Raw genomic sequence first — 12,785 nt, 5'->3', positions numbered from 1 at the left:
TGAAAATCAAAGGGATGCCTATCAATTGAGGAATGGATGAACAAGTTGTGGTATATGAATGTAACAGAATACTATTATGTTATAAGAAATGATGAACAGGAAAACTTTGTGAGGAATTTTTCTGGTAGACTTGGTTCTTCACAGCAATTCAAGGGACTAAAAAATTCTCGGTGGACTCTTGGGGCAAAATGTCTGCCACATCCAGGAAGGAACTGTGGAATTGGATTGAAGACTGAAGCTAGGGGGCTTCTACATGTCCTCCACGGGGTAGGAGTTGGGGGTGTGGGGTGGGGGGAAGAAGATAGAGAGGAAAAGAGGGTGGGGAATATGAGGAAGAGCTACTTTGACCAAGGTTTCATGTTTAGGGTATTCAATGGCAGATGGGCCTTTCAATCTGTACCTGATCACTTCTACTTTCCTCCTTATCCTCAGCTCTAGAGGTGGTAACAGGGGCAGAGATAGCCTCAGTTGTATCTATAGAAAGTTCTCCCTAGCAGTGCCTTAGTCAGCCATTCCCTCTGCATAACCCCCCCCCCCATCCCAACACATACTGTGGGAGCACAAATGCTGCCCCCTCTATCATCAAAGACTCTAGGGCAAAATTTCATATTTGTTTAAAGACTGATTATGCAGAATAAGAAACTACCTGGAATGCTGGGCTATCTTAGTAGAGCAAAGGATGCCAAATTAACATGCCTACAAGCAGTCTGTACTGTCCTGATGAGGAATAAAGGGCCTTCTGGATGACTGGGCAATAGATTTCTTCACCAGGACTTGAAAAGAGAACGTTTTGTGAGGGATGGCAACAGAGAAAAACATCCCTTGTTGATGGAAAGCTTTTTGGAAAGCCTTAGCCCAATGACTACACAGGTTGTCATGGCTAAGGGGTCATTCTACATCTTGGGGTCACAGCCTTGGCAAGGTCCTGGGGTAGCATTTCCTCTCCTTCAATAAGAAATATGTCCAACCCTGTACCAGGTACATTACTGTTTGGCTTTCTTCACAATGGGGCCCACAGGTGAGATGACTGTGGTCTTGGAGTCATTAGCACTAGTTGTCATAGTGACAATGGCTGACTGGGTAGTGGTGGTGATAAGGATAGTAGGCTGGGCTATGATCATCACTAGAATCACAGAATTCCACTTGCTCTTTCTCTTCTGAGAGGGTGTGTGTCCTTCATTGCCAAAGAATACCATGCCATCAGAGAAATGATGACATGACTTGCACTTGACTTTGTTTTGAGTGAGGGAGGACTGTGCAGGTCACCAACCTCACTTCTCCTCCAGAGCCATCTGAATCCAATGACCAGATATTCATCAGGATGACTGGAGAACGACCCAGGATGAGACAACTGGAGCTTAAGTGTCTTGCCCAAGGTCACACAGATAGTGAGTGTCCAGTGTCTGAGGTGAGGTCTGACTCCTGCACTGGTTCTCTATCCACTGCATCACCTAGCTGCCCCCTGAGCCCCTGTAGCTGTGGTGCTGGCTGTGGAGGCAGTGGAATTGGTTGTGGGTGCCCTTTTGGGAGTCTGTGACAAACTCAATTTTTGTTCTCTCCTTTTTGACTTTTTCCAATTTGTCCATTTCAGTGTTTTGTGCTTTGGCTAAACCTCATAGTAGGAGTCCTCAGACCATCCATGGGGGTCAAACATATCCTTGGGATAATTGGTACCAAGCTCATCAATTGAACAGTACTGGATCAGGTTCTCATAGATGTTGGGATTCTGAAACTCCTTCTTCTTCTGAATAATGTAGTTCTCATATCTATCCTTTCTTTTATCTTCCACTCATACAGTTTCTGGATCTTGTCCTGGAGGTGATTTGAGCATCTGCCAGGTGGCTTTGGGGGGATTTTAATCTCATCAGGAGCCATATTCCTGATTCTCTCAGAGAAGGAGGCAGCCAGCTTTTTGGGATCTCGTTTTTCCAGTTCTGGAAATTCCTTTAGGTCATGATCCTCAGGCTTTTCAGTCTCTGAATCATCATGTTCTGATTGTCTTCTGTTTTCTTCATTCTCTTCCTCATAACCATCTTCATCTCCCTCAAGTTCAGGAACATCATCTCCATGGACTTCAGACACTAATTCACCTTTTTCCTCTACTGAGGTCATGCTCCCAGCCTTGCTGAACCACTCAGGCCCTTAATCCTCTGTATAAATATCCAGTAAGGACAGAATGTTCTTCTTCCCAGCCATCTTCCTCATTCCATAATGTTCACCATTCATCTGCAGACAGAGGGCCTGTGCAGGGGGTTGAACCTCAGGCTAGTCAGCACTGTGAGGGAAGGGCTTAAAGGGGTAAACAAATGGGGTTAAGCTGTTGCTCAAGTCATCACCAGGATAGAGGGGGGAGGAGCTTCCCCAGATGCCAGGAGGCAGAGGTCTGCTAGGCTCAGGAATCTGAGTGTGTTCCAGTCCTTTCATCCTCTTTTTTTTTTCCTATCCCACTCCCTGGGCTGGGAACTGGAAGGGAGGGGGCAGGGGCTGAGAGGTGTGAACCTAGTTAAGATTCACACCTCAGGAGGCCCTTTGACATTTGTTACCTGGCCTGAGTTAGCACTGACTCAGAAGGCCAGTGTGACATGGCATGCCCAGACCCTAGGACCCTAGATATGGGCTGAGTATTCAGATTCTTGGCCATCTGCTTCAGTGTTCTCTTCCTTTGTGCACAAATGCTAACCTCAGGGGGCTCTTTCAAAGTAGCTTGGTTTGGCTTTCTGTCCATTAGAAGAAGCTGGGGCAGAGGAGATTGAGTAATCCTAGCACATGTGCTGCTCATCCATCAGTAGTCAATCAATATGAAGGCCCTACTATATGTCAGGCACTGGGCTAAGCTGGGGATACAGGGAGGAAAAAAAGGCAGAGATACCTTAGACTGGTCTAACCAGGGGAGAAATACATCTTTGCCCCCCGCCCCAGCCCTTCATTAGAATGGGCCCACATCTTCTTGCAGTCTACATTCTTCTCATTAATTGTTAACTGATCAAAGTTGATTGCCACACTCAGGAACACCCAATATTTTAAGGGCATAGAAAGAGTGAGCCACATCTCCCATACCATATCTCACATCCTGCAACCTGCTTGCTCCATCTGCCTTAAACACTCCTGTCTGTCCCTCTCCCAAGAGCCTTTGGGTGGTTGGTGAGGCAAAGGAGCTGTCCCTGCCTGAGTGGGGCTGGGGAGGGGAGTAAAATGTGGCTGAAGCAGCATCTAGGCGATGAGGAGAATGTGGAACAGGTACCCTTGCTTCATGACCATCTGCAGGTGGACAGCCAATAGTCTAGGAGACACCAGTCTGACTAGCTAGTTTAATATGCTGGACCCAAAGAAGAGCATTGTTAGAAGTGAGCCCATCTAACAAGCCCCCAACAGTGAGAAACATGCTCGCTTTAAGCAAAGAACAGTAACGTTGTGTGTAATCAGAAAAGCCTTTATTAATCTTTATGTCCATTCCCCCAGTAAGTTTACAGGACTGCTACCACACATTCAGAAAGATGGAGCTTCTTATATGGTTCTGAACTTTGGGTCGCCTGAGAGACACACTGTCCCCTGGCCAAGTGACTTTACGTTCTCCTCTCTGATAGGCTTTTCCTCACACAGCTCATTGAACCTACACGTTAGTTTCTGATCTCTAACCTGCCCATGCTAGGTTGCAACCCTTATCACCTACGACTGTGGAAAACAGAACTTCCTTGTTTCCCACAGCATTAAGAGTGATGTCAGAATACTGAAAAACAAAGAAACCAAGAGCCCCATGATACCATTATTTGCTTTTGACCTACAGAATTATCTGATCTTATTATTCCCTCAAATTTCCACTCTGATTCCAATTCTTCTAGGAGGATCAGATGCTCTTTGACCAGTCTTTTGTCCCCTAGCCATTTTCCTCTAGTAAGGAAGAAATTTTAATATAATCAATTCCTCAGGCCCCAACTTTATGAATGGTCTCTATCTCTGTAAGGCTATTAAGATGGGGGTCACTTTCAAGGCAGAAAGTTCTTGGATCATGACTTCTAAAACTGGTCAACTCTTATTTGCTTTAGCAGGGCTTCAATACACTTACTGGTACAGCTGAGTTAAGATTATGGGCCCTAGACAGATGTGACTTTGTCATCACCATATTCAGGGCTAAATGTTGAATAAACATTAGATCTTGGATTCTTAAATCCCAGGAAAAAACTGGTGGGGATTGAACAGAAGAGGAAAAGATTAAGACAAGGTGGCAAGAAATATAGAACTATATGAGAATAAAGTCTGCCTGTTCTAAAACCCAAGGGGATCATCAAACTTCAATATATAGGGTAAAATTAAAGGAATATTATCTTTCTACCTGTGGGATTCTGAGTTACTTTTTACTCCTCTGGGATTCAATACTCATCTGTGTTAGTTATGGGGTTGTACTAGATTACTATATAGTAATACCCTTAGAAATTCATTAAATTTAGTGATTGGTGAAGACAGTGTTCTTCAGCACACAGGAAATTTCCCAGTGGGTGGCCATTAAAGGCAAAGGGTTGATATACATTGCTTTTAATGCTCCCCTTAAGGATGCCAGCTAGCCAAGGTTTATCAATAAATGGGCCTTTTTTTTTTTCTTCAAATCTGGTCCGATGATTCCAATGGTTGAGCAAGAAATCTGCTCTTGAGAAGAAGAAATTGGTTCTATGGATGACTGTTCTGGTCATGGGAGTGAGAGATCATTCAGTCTTCCTGCTATCCTTGGTCTCAAGAAGTTGATTGAGGCTTGTTATGTGCCCTCAAACTCTGTCTCATGGAGCACTAGGGGAGTAAGTGGGGGGGTATATGCTACCACACTTGGGAGTTCTTAAGCTAGGGGCATAATTTCTAATCTTCTATCAGAGATAGAAACTCTCTTTAGTGGTATACCTTGAGTCAACACCCTGATGACATCTTCAGGGGTTGAGGTGTGCCTGTTTTTGTTTTTTAGCCACTGATGGCTGAATGCCCAAAGGATGAGTAGTAGGACATTCTGTGGTCCTAGGTTTTAGAATTCACCAGATATAGTGGTCTATGGAGTTTTGCACAGTTGTTAGTAAAGACAGCTCTACTTCCACATGGGATGTCCCAAAATGAGTGGACTAACTTCCTCAGGTCAATGTGTCTTGAAATCTGGCCTGATTCAAAGTGTGCCAGAGTGTCAAGTAGGCAGAGAAACAGGACAACTCCAGGGCTCTTTTGTTTGTGATTGATGATGGGTCAAACTCTTTTGAGCGATTGCATATGTCTTCAAGACTTCAAGAAAGCTCTGCAATTTTCTGAGTTATGGACTCCTTCCCAGAATAAGTTTTAAACAAAATAAAATGTATAAAATTACAAAGAAAATAAATTACATTGAAATAAAAATGTGATATTCATCCTCCACCCACACCCCATCCAAGTTTAAGACCTTCCAGGTTATGAATTGTTATTTCATATCCTATAAGAGATTCTGCTTTCCATTCTACCGGAAGGGCTTTATTTATTTGCTTTTTTTGGCAAGGCATGATGCCAAGTGTTCTCATCTGCTTTAAAGATTTCATCAACTCCTAATACTTCGATTGTGTCCAGTATTGTCACTGATGTTTCAGTATGTTGCTTACCTGATGTTCTCTGTCCTAAAGTTCTTTGTAGTCATTTTGAAGGTGATGAATTTTGATCTATGTACACAGTGTTGTTATGGCTAATCAAATGTGCAAAGTGCCACATCCATCAATAATCCTTTGGTGTGCTAGTGATGCTAACCAGTTCAGGGTGATGGAGGCAGTCCTCATCAGCACTAAAGCTGGTACCATACATTTGCATGCCTACATATGTAGTTACATTCTTATTCTCTAAATTTTGGGGCTTCTTATCCAATCAGACTCTTAAACTTTCTTATCAACCCTAGTCTTCATTCTTCTGTCTTACTCTTTTCCTTCTAGCTTCCTGTATTGTCATAGGATTGGCAAAAAAGGTGGTATCACCTCTCTATCCTATGTAGATTGGTCAAAGGAAAATGGACTCACAGGTCTGAAGACAATCTGAGTCATTGGGAGAATTGAGACAAGAAGAAAATAAAGCAAAAATATGCCTATAGGAGCTCAGATCTTGTGATGATCATGGAAAAGGAACTGTAGGATTTAGTTGGGAATGGAGAGTGGAAGGTCAGGCAGTCTTTGAATGCACGTAGTATGCAAAGAAAGGGGTAAGAATTGAACAGTTGGTTATGAAGAAACATGTCAGAAGTGGTTGCTGTTTTCTGTCTTCCTCCTTAAGATATGTGTTTTATGTTATTTTTTGCTGTTTCATTTTTGGGATTACATTTTCTCACCTATATTTTTAAGGACCTTGAATTAGATGACTTTTAAACTTGCCAACTTGCTACGTTCCTAGAGGTTTCACAGGAGGCTGCTCTTGACTATACTAGAATTGAGCTAATCTGTAAGAAGATGGATAATCAGTAATCCATCCTTCATGTTAGCCTTGAAAATGATCACATTCTTAGAAACCAAGTGACTTTGAAAGTTTGTCGATATCCCCTAGTTTGGCTTGAGAATTAAAAATTTTAAAAACACATCTTTTCCACACTTCCTATAACTGATCTAAGTTTTAAATAGTGAATCTGTTCCCAAGTCATTTCTCCTACCATTTCTCAGGAAACTAATCTACCCTCTTTCTCCAGCCTTCTAGATCAGGAAAAATCTCTATATCAACTCAAGGTTTGAGTTTTGCAATCTTATTAATTTCATACAGAGCGTCATTAGATTGCTGTAATTCACTTCCACCAATTTTATTAGAGTTGTGGAACCCTGGATGGATATAGCTTCTTCATTTTTGATAAATTTTCTCACTTAAAGACTAACTCCAAAGTTCTGACATCTCCCTCATTAGCTCTCATCATGATAGCTGCTGATTTTTTCAGTCCTTGTAAGACATATTTCTTTAAACAAGTCAATGGAAACCTCAGAATCTGAATCTTCATTGAGAATATAAATCTTTTCCAATTTGAAGACAAAACTTATTACATGTAGCTTCTAGAATGACCAAGGTGCTGGAGTCCCAAAGTGCTTCTGCTAAAGAATATAGACATTTTAAGCATCTGTTAGTCTCTAGAAGGGCTATGCTGATTTAGCAAGATTGCCTTTTGCCCTTGGAATTTAGTCCAGTGTATTCAGCCTACTGGATTCTGACACATCTGTCATGAAATCAAGGAGATACAAACAAAAGGTTCAGAGATTTTGGATCATAGGAGTGTGTCTGTGGTAAAAGGAAAAAAAAAAAAAGGAGAAATCCTAGGGATATATAAGTCTTATGCCCAAAGAGCAGGGAGAGAGACCAACACCTGTTCAAGTGTGGCTTTTCCCATTTTTTGACTTCTGACTCCATCAGATGTCTACTCTGTGTTTGTTTTTCAACTGACACTGTTGAAAATCTGTGAGACATCCTTGGCTGAGACCAGGAACATGGATCCTCTGCTGTAATCTGCTGCCTCAAAAATCCATTCTTCCTCTTTTATTCTCTGCTGTGGCATTATCAATGCCATGACTCTGATCCTCTTGTTTGGAGATCTCGAGTGCTGTGCTCAAAATGTCTGGAAAGTTTTTTCCTTCTTTCAGGCTTTCTGACTTCTTAAGGTCATTTTATTGTGTTTTTTTCAGTGGTCCATAACTTTTCTTGGCAATGGAGGTTTTCCTTCATATCCCCAAGTGGTCTGATACCAGGGAAGCCTAGGTCCCCAAGACTACACTGAAGAGTAAAGTTGATGGCAAGAAATGCCTGAAAATTTAGGGATTTTCAGTCCCAATAAAGAATGGTCTTTGGAAAATGGAACACAATCTAAACATGACTTACTAACACTGTGGGAACCAAATAAGGCCTCTGCTTGTATGGTGATTCTGAACAGCCCCTTTCTTTTCCAGGTCTAGAACAACCATAAGAGATTAATCTCAAGTTGGTGTGCTTTCTCTTTTCTGTATTACTGCCTATTCATGTTGGCATGCCATCTATCCTGCAGATCTTTTCTTGTCTCCTTCAGACACTTCTTCCACTCTTTCAATAAGCACTCATCCTCTCTAGACAAACTTTTGAAGGGCAATAGGGCATAGTGGATAGAGAGCCAGCCTTAGAACCACAAAGATGGGCTCAGATCTTTATTGATCTATCCTAGGTCCATGACTCTGGCAAGTGACTTAATCTCAGAGTGTTTTTGGAGCACTGAGTGGTTAAATTACAGAACAATGATCTATCTACCTTGGTGGAAGAAATTTCTTCACCTGGAGCTCTTTCCTAATGAAATCACAAGTCTAGTCCAAAAAAAATTATCATGAGAATTAGATCAGTGTTCTTCCAGCTTATGGTCATACCATCTACTTCTGTTGAATGAAGCGGGAGCAGAAAAGGGGGAGGGTGAGGATGGGCTGCATCTCTACATCACTATAATTAGTCATGAGTTTGATAAGGAAAGGTGTGTGGTAAATATCACTTGCCTGGGAACTTTGGGGTTAATAATTGTGATGTTAGTGAGTCACAGATGAAGTCAGGTGCATGGCAATGAGGACCTCTGCCTCCCTCCCCATTCTCACTGACTGCTTCCCACTTGGATGGGACCAAGAGAGAATGAATGAAAACTAATATACTCCATAGACACACAAAAGTGAGACATGCAACATTTCTTCCAATTTTGTGGTTTCTTGGTCCTAGGATGCAAGTAACTAATAAGCCTTAGTTCAGGTTAATTCTCAGTATGGGGTGTGAACTGCCAAAAAAAAAATGGGTTGGCTCAGCTTGGGTTTGTGGAATGAATGCATATATGGTGAATTGATACCCCTTAAGAAGATAGAGCCTCATTCTTTGCAGCATATTTGAAAGAACATCAGCTCTGCAGTCAAGAGGACCCATGTTCAAATCTCATCTGACTCTACCTGTGTCAGTTTAGATCATTTACTTAACATTTCTAGGCCTCCATTTCCTCATATGTAAATGAGGGAGTTGGGAGTAGGTTCTCTGAGGTCTCTTCCAGTCACCTAGATGGAAGAGAGAACAGAGCACTGGACTTTGAGGACAGAATTTAAGCTCTTCTTTTCCTGATTCCACTAGCTCTGTAACCTAGAGTGACTGAAGTGTTCTAGGAATTCTAGCACCTCTTCTGGGAGGGCTGCTCATCCATTTTTGGTGTTTGCTTGGCACTCAACTGTTACCTGAGGCTCCAAGAAGCTGGAGCATGTGTAGCAGTCACATCCCTTGAAATTGTTGTGACAGACAGGCTAAACGAGGTTGAGGGTAACTGACCTGCCTCAAACCTGTTAATGAGTGTCTACCTCAATCATGTGGAAGACTTCCCCCAGTGGAATGGACAGATGGGAACAATTTGTCCCAATAGCCTTGAAGGCAGCTAAAGTAGGTTCCTTGAGGTGCTTGGAGCTTGGTCAGACATTGAAGATGCCCAGGTCATCCACTGCATCCCATGTGATTGACAGTGGTCTTGACTTTTGTCTGGTCCCACTGGACATTGTCTCCAGAACACAGAGTAAAGCTGACAACTTTGTGTAACTCTGTCTCACTGAAATTGAGTTAAGACATCACCCTGTGGTGTTATTGGTCCTCTACAAAAACCAAGGACAAAACAACCATTATCATGGGAAAATCATGTAGATTCAATACCCTGACCTTTGAAAATAGGAATGACAGCATCTGCATTATAAGGTTGTAGAAACAGATTTATTGGCTTTTTCCTCATAACCTGCCCCCACCCATGCCTCCTAAGACCCCAGATGCTAAAAGTGTTTTGCCCCAGAGCCAAAGTTAACCTCTTCTAGTCATGCCAAAGTGGAGAGCAGGGTGAAATTGGCATCCTGGCATGTGGGTCAACTTGCTGTGATTCCATAGCTGACCCAAAGGGATGTTCACTGGAGCAACTGAGCTGAGAGCTGTTGATGATGAATGTACAATGGTGATGTGGTTGGTAAATTCATCTAGCTAAATTGGAAGAAGGCATTGGGTACTCCTTCCCTGTTCCCCCACTGTCTCCTTCCCTCTTAGAGCTGAGTCCAACTGGTCTTGTTAGACTATAGGGTGTTCTGAATGTTTCACTTTTGTGAGTCAATGGAGTTTAACTCTCATTCTGCCTTTGTGGTTTATTGGTCTCAGAATGCATTTGAACAAATACATTATGAGTTGCCTAATACCATGCTTGTCATCAAAAGGTGGCAAAACTCAAAGTCCCCAAGATGGTAAAGCTAAAAATGGTTTGTTGTGAATCCATGCCCTGTTAGAAGAGTCTGAGGCAGAGGAGACAGAAAAAAAGATGGCAGTATGACTCTTAATCCATGCATAGTCAGTAAACGTTAAGGCCCTAATATGTGTCAAGCACTGTTCAAAGCTGGGAATGGAAATAGGAATAAAGACAGATGTCTCTGAGTAGCATGACCAGGTGAGAACTGACATATTTTGAGGTGAGTTTTTCCTTGAAATGCAATTAGTCACAGAATTTCAGTCCTGGTACCTAGAATTTCAAAACTTTTTGTTAGTATCGCCTAGATCAAAGTTAAAGGTATCTGAACCAGAGGAAAGGGTGTAGAGTAAGAGGGGTGGAGTAGGCCTTGAGTTGATGCTCACTGTGATGAAGGGCCTGCAGGGATTGGCTGGGTGACGTGGATTGCAGATATGAGGATGAGTTTCCTGCTATCTCAGAAAGCTGTGTAGGAACAGTTCTTTGGAGGGGAGCATCACTTTAGAAGCTAACTGAAGCCTCCTGGGGCATCTGCAAGCATCTTATCCTCATGCAAAATTGTCTCTGCTGATGGAGGTGACAAGTTGCTGTTATCATTCAGCAAAGTATACTTTGTGTGAGCCACAGTAGCAGCAGGAGCATCTGCAGCCACTGTATATGGAGCTCTAGGCCCACAGATTGTGGTGGGATCAAAAGACTGTGACAGTACATCCCCCACCCCCAGTGGAAGCAGAGAACTACCTTGACAAAGAGCTCAGAAGTCAAGTTAAATGGCTGAGGAAATGAGCAACAACTTGAAAAAGAATCAGATTTATAGAATCTTACTTTGGTGACAAGGAAGACCAAAACAAGACAAACAGAAGACAACAAAGTCAAAACTTCTACATCCAAAGCCTCCAAGAAAAATATGAATTGGTCTCAGGCCAATGAAGAACTCAAAAAGGATTTTGAAAATCAAGTAAGAGAAGTAGAGCAAAAATTGGGAAGAGAAATGAGTGATGTGAGAAAATCATGAAAAATGAGTCAACTGCTTGCTAAAGGAGACCAAAAAAAAAAAATGCTGAAGAAAAAAATAGACTAACCCAAATAGCAAAAGAAAAGATCCAAAGAGCTGCTGAGTAGAATGGCCTAAAAAGCAGAATTGGCCAGATGGAAAAGGAGATTCAAAAGCTCACTGAAGAAAATAATTCCTTCAATATTGGAATGGAGCAGATTGGAAGCTAAAGACTTTATGAAAAATCAAGAAATTATAAAAAGAAAACCAAAAAAATTTAAAAAATAGCAGACAATGTGAAAATACCTCATTGGAAAAACAATTGACCTGGAAAATAGATCTAGGAGAGACAAATTAAAAATTATGGGGCTACTTGAAAGTCATGATAAAAAAAGAACCTAGACATCCTCTTTCATGAAATTATCAAAGAAAACTGCCCTGATATTCTAGAAGCACAGGATAAAATAAATATTGAAAGAATCCACCAATCACCTCCTGAAAGAGATCCCAAAAGAAAAACTCCTAGGAATATTGTAGCCAAATTCCAGAATTTCTAGGTCAAGGAGAAAATATTGCAAGCAGTCCAGAAAGAAACAATTTAAGTACTGTGGAAATACAATCAGGATAACACAAGATCTAGCAGTTCCTACGTTAAAGGATTGAAGGACTTTGGAATGTGATGTTCCAGAAGTCATAGGAGCTAGGATTAAAAGCAAGAATCACCTACCCACCAAATTAAGTATAACACCTTAGGGGAAAAAATGGTCATTCAATGAAATAGAGGACTTTCAAGCATTCTTGATGAAAGGCTGAATAGAAAATTTGACTTTCAAACACAGGAATCAAGAGAAGCATGAAAAAGTATAAGGGACTTACTAAAGTTGAAGTGTGTTTACATTCCTACATGGAAAGATAATATCTGTAACTTGAGATTTTTCTCAGTATTTGGGTAGTTGAAGGAATTATGTGGATATAGACAGGGTGAGTTGACTAGGAAGGAATGATATCTAAAATAATAAAATTAAGGGGTGAGAGAGGAATATATTGGGAGGAGAAAGTGAGAAATGGAATGGGGGAAATTACCTCTCATAAGAGGCAAGAAAAAACTTGTACAATGGAGGGGGAAAAGGGGGGGGAGGTGTGAGAGGTGATGAAAAAGCAAAGCTTACTTTCATCATATTTGGCTTAAGGAGGGAATAACATGCACACTCAATTTCATATGAAAAATCCATCTTACACTACAGGAAAGTAGGGGGGAGTAGGGGAGATGTGTGGTATGGGGGTGATCACAAAAGGGAGGGAAAATGGGAGGAGGGGGTAATTAGATATAAACACTTTTGGGGAGAGACAAGGTCAAAAGAAAGAATAGAATAAATGAGGGTCAGGATAGGATGGAGGGAATATAGTTAGTCTTTCACAACATGACTTTTATGAAAGTCTTTCGCATAACTACACATGTATAACCTATATTGAATTGCTTACCTTCTTGACGGGGAAGGGAGGAGGGGAGAAAAATTGGAACTCAAAGTTTTAAAAATGAATGTTAAAAATTGTTCATCCATGCAACTGGAAAATAAGAAATAC

General features: G+C 41.5%; 1 pseudogene; it reads right to left on the bottom strand.

The window, feature by feature from the left end:
• Positions 1-983: 983 nt before the first annotated feature.
• LOC140532687 (SAP30-binding protein-like) lies at positions 984-2,196 on the bottom strand (annotated as a pseudogene).
• Between the last annotated feature and the right edge of the window lie 10,589 nt (positions 2,197-12,785).

The sequence above is a fragment of the Notamacropus eugenii genome, chromosome 3, assembly GCF_028372415.1.
Source record: "Notamacropus eugenii isolate mMacEug1 chromosome 3, mMacEug1.pri_v2, whole genome shotgun sequence".
In the NCBI taxonomy this organism is placed as follows: domain Eukaryota; kingdom Metazoa; phylum Chordata; class Mammalia; order Diprotodontia; family Macropodidae; genus Notamacropus; species Notamacropus eugenii.
Note: the sequence above shows the minus strand (reverse complement) of the source record. Positions and strands in the feature narration are given on the sequence as shown.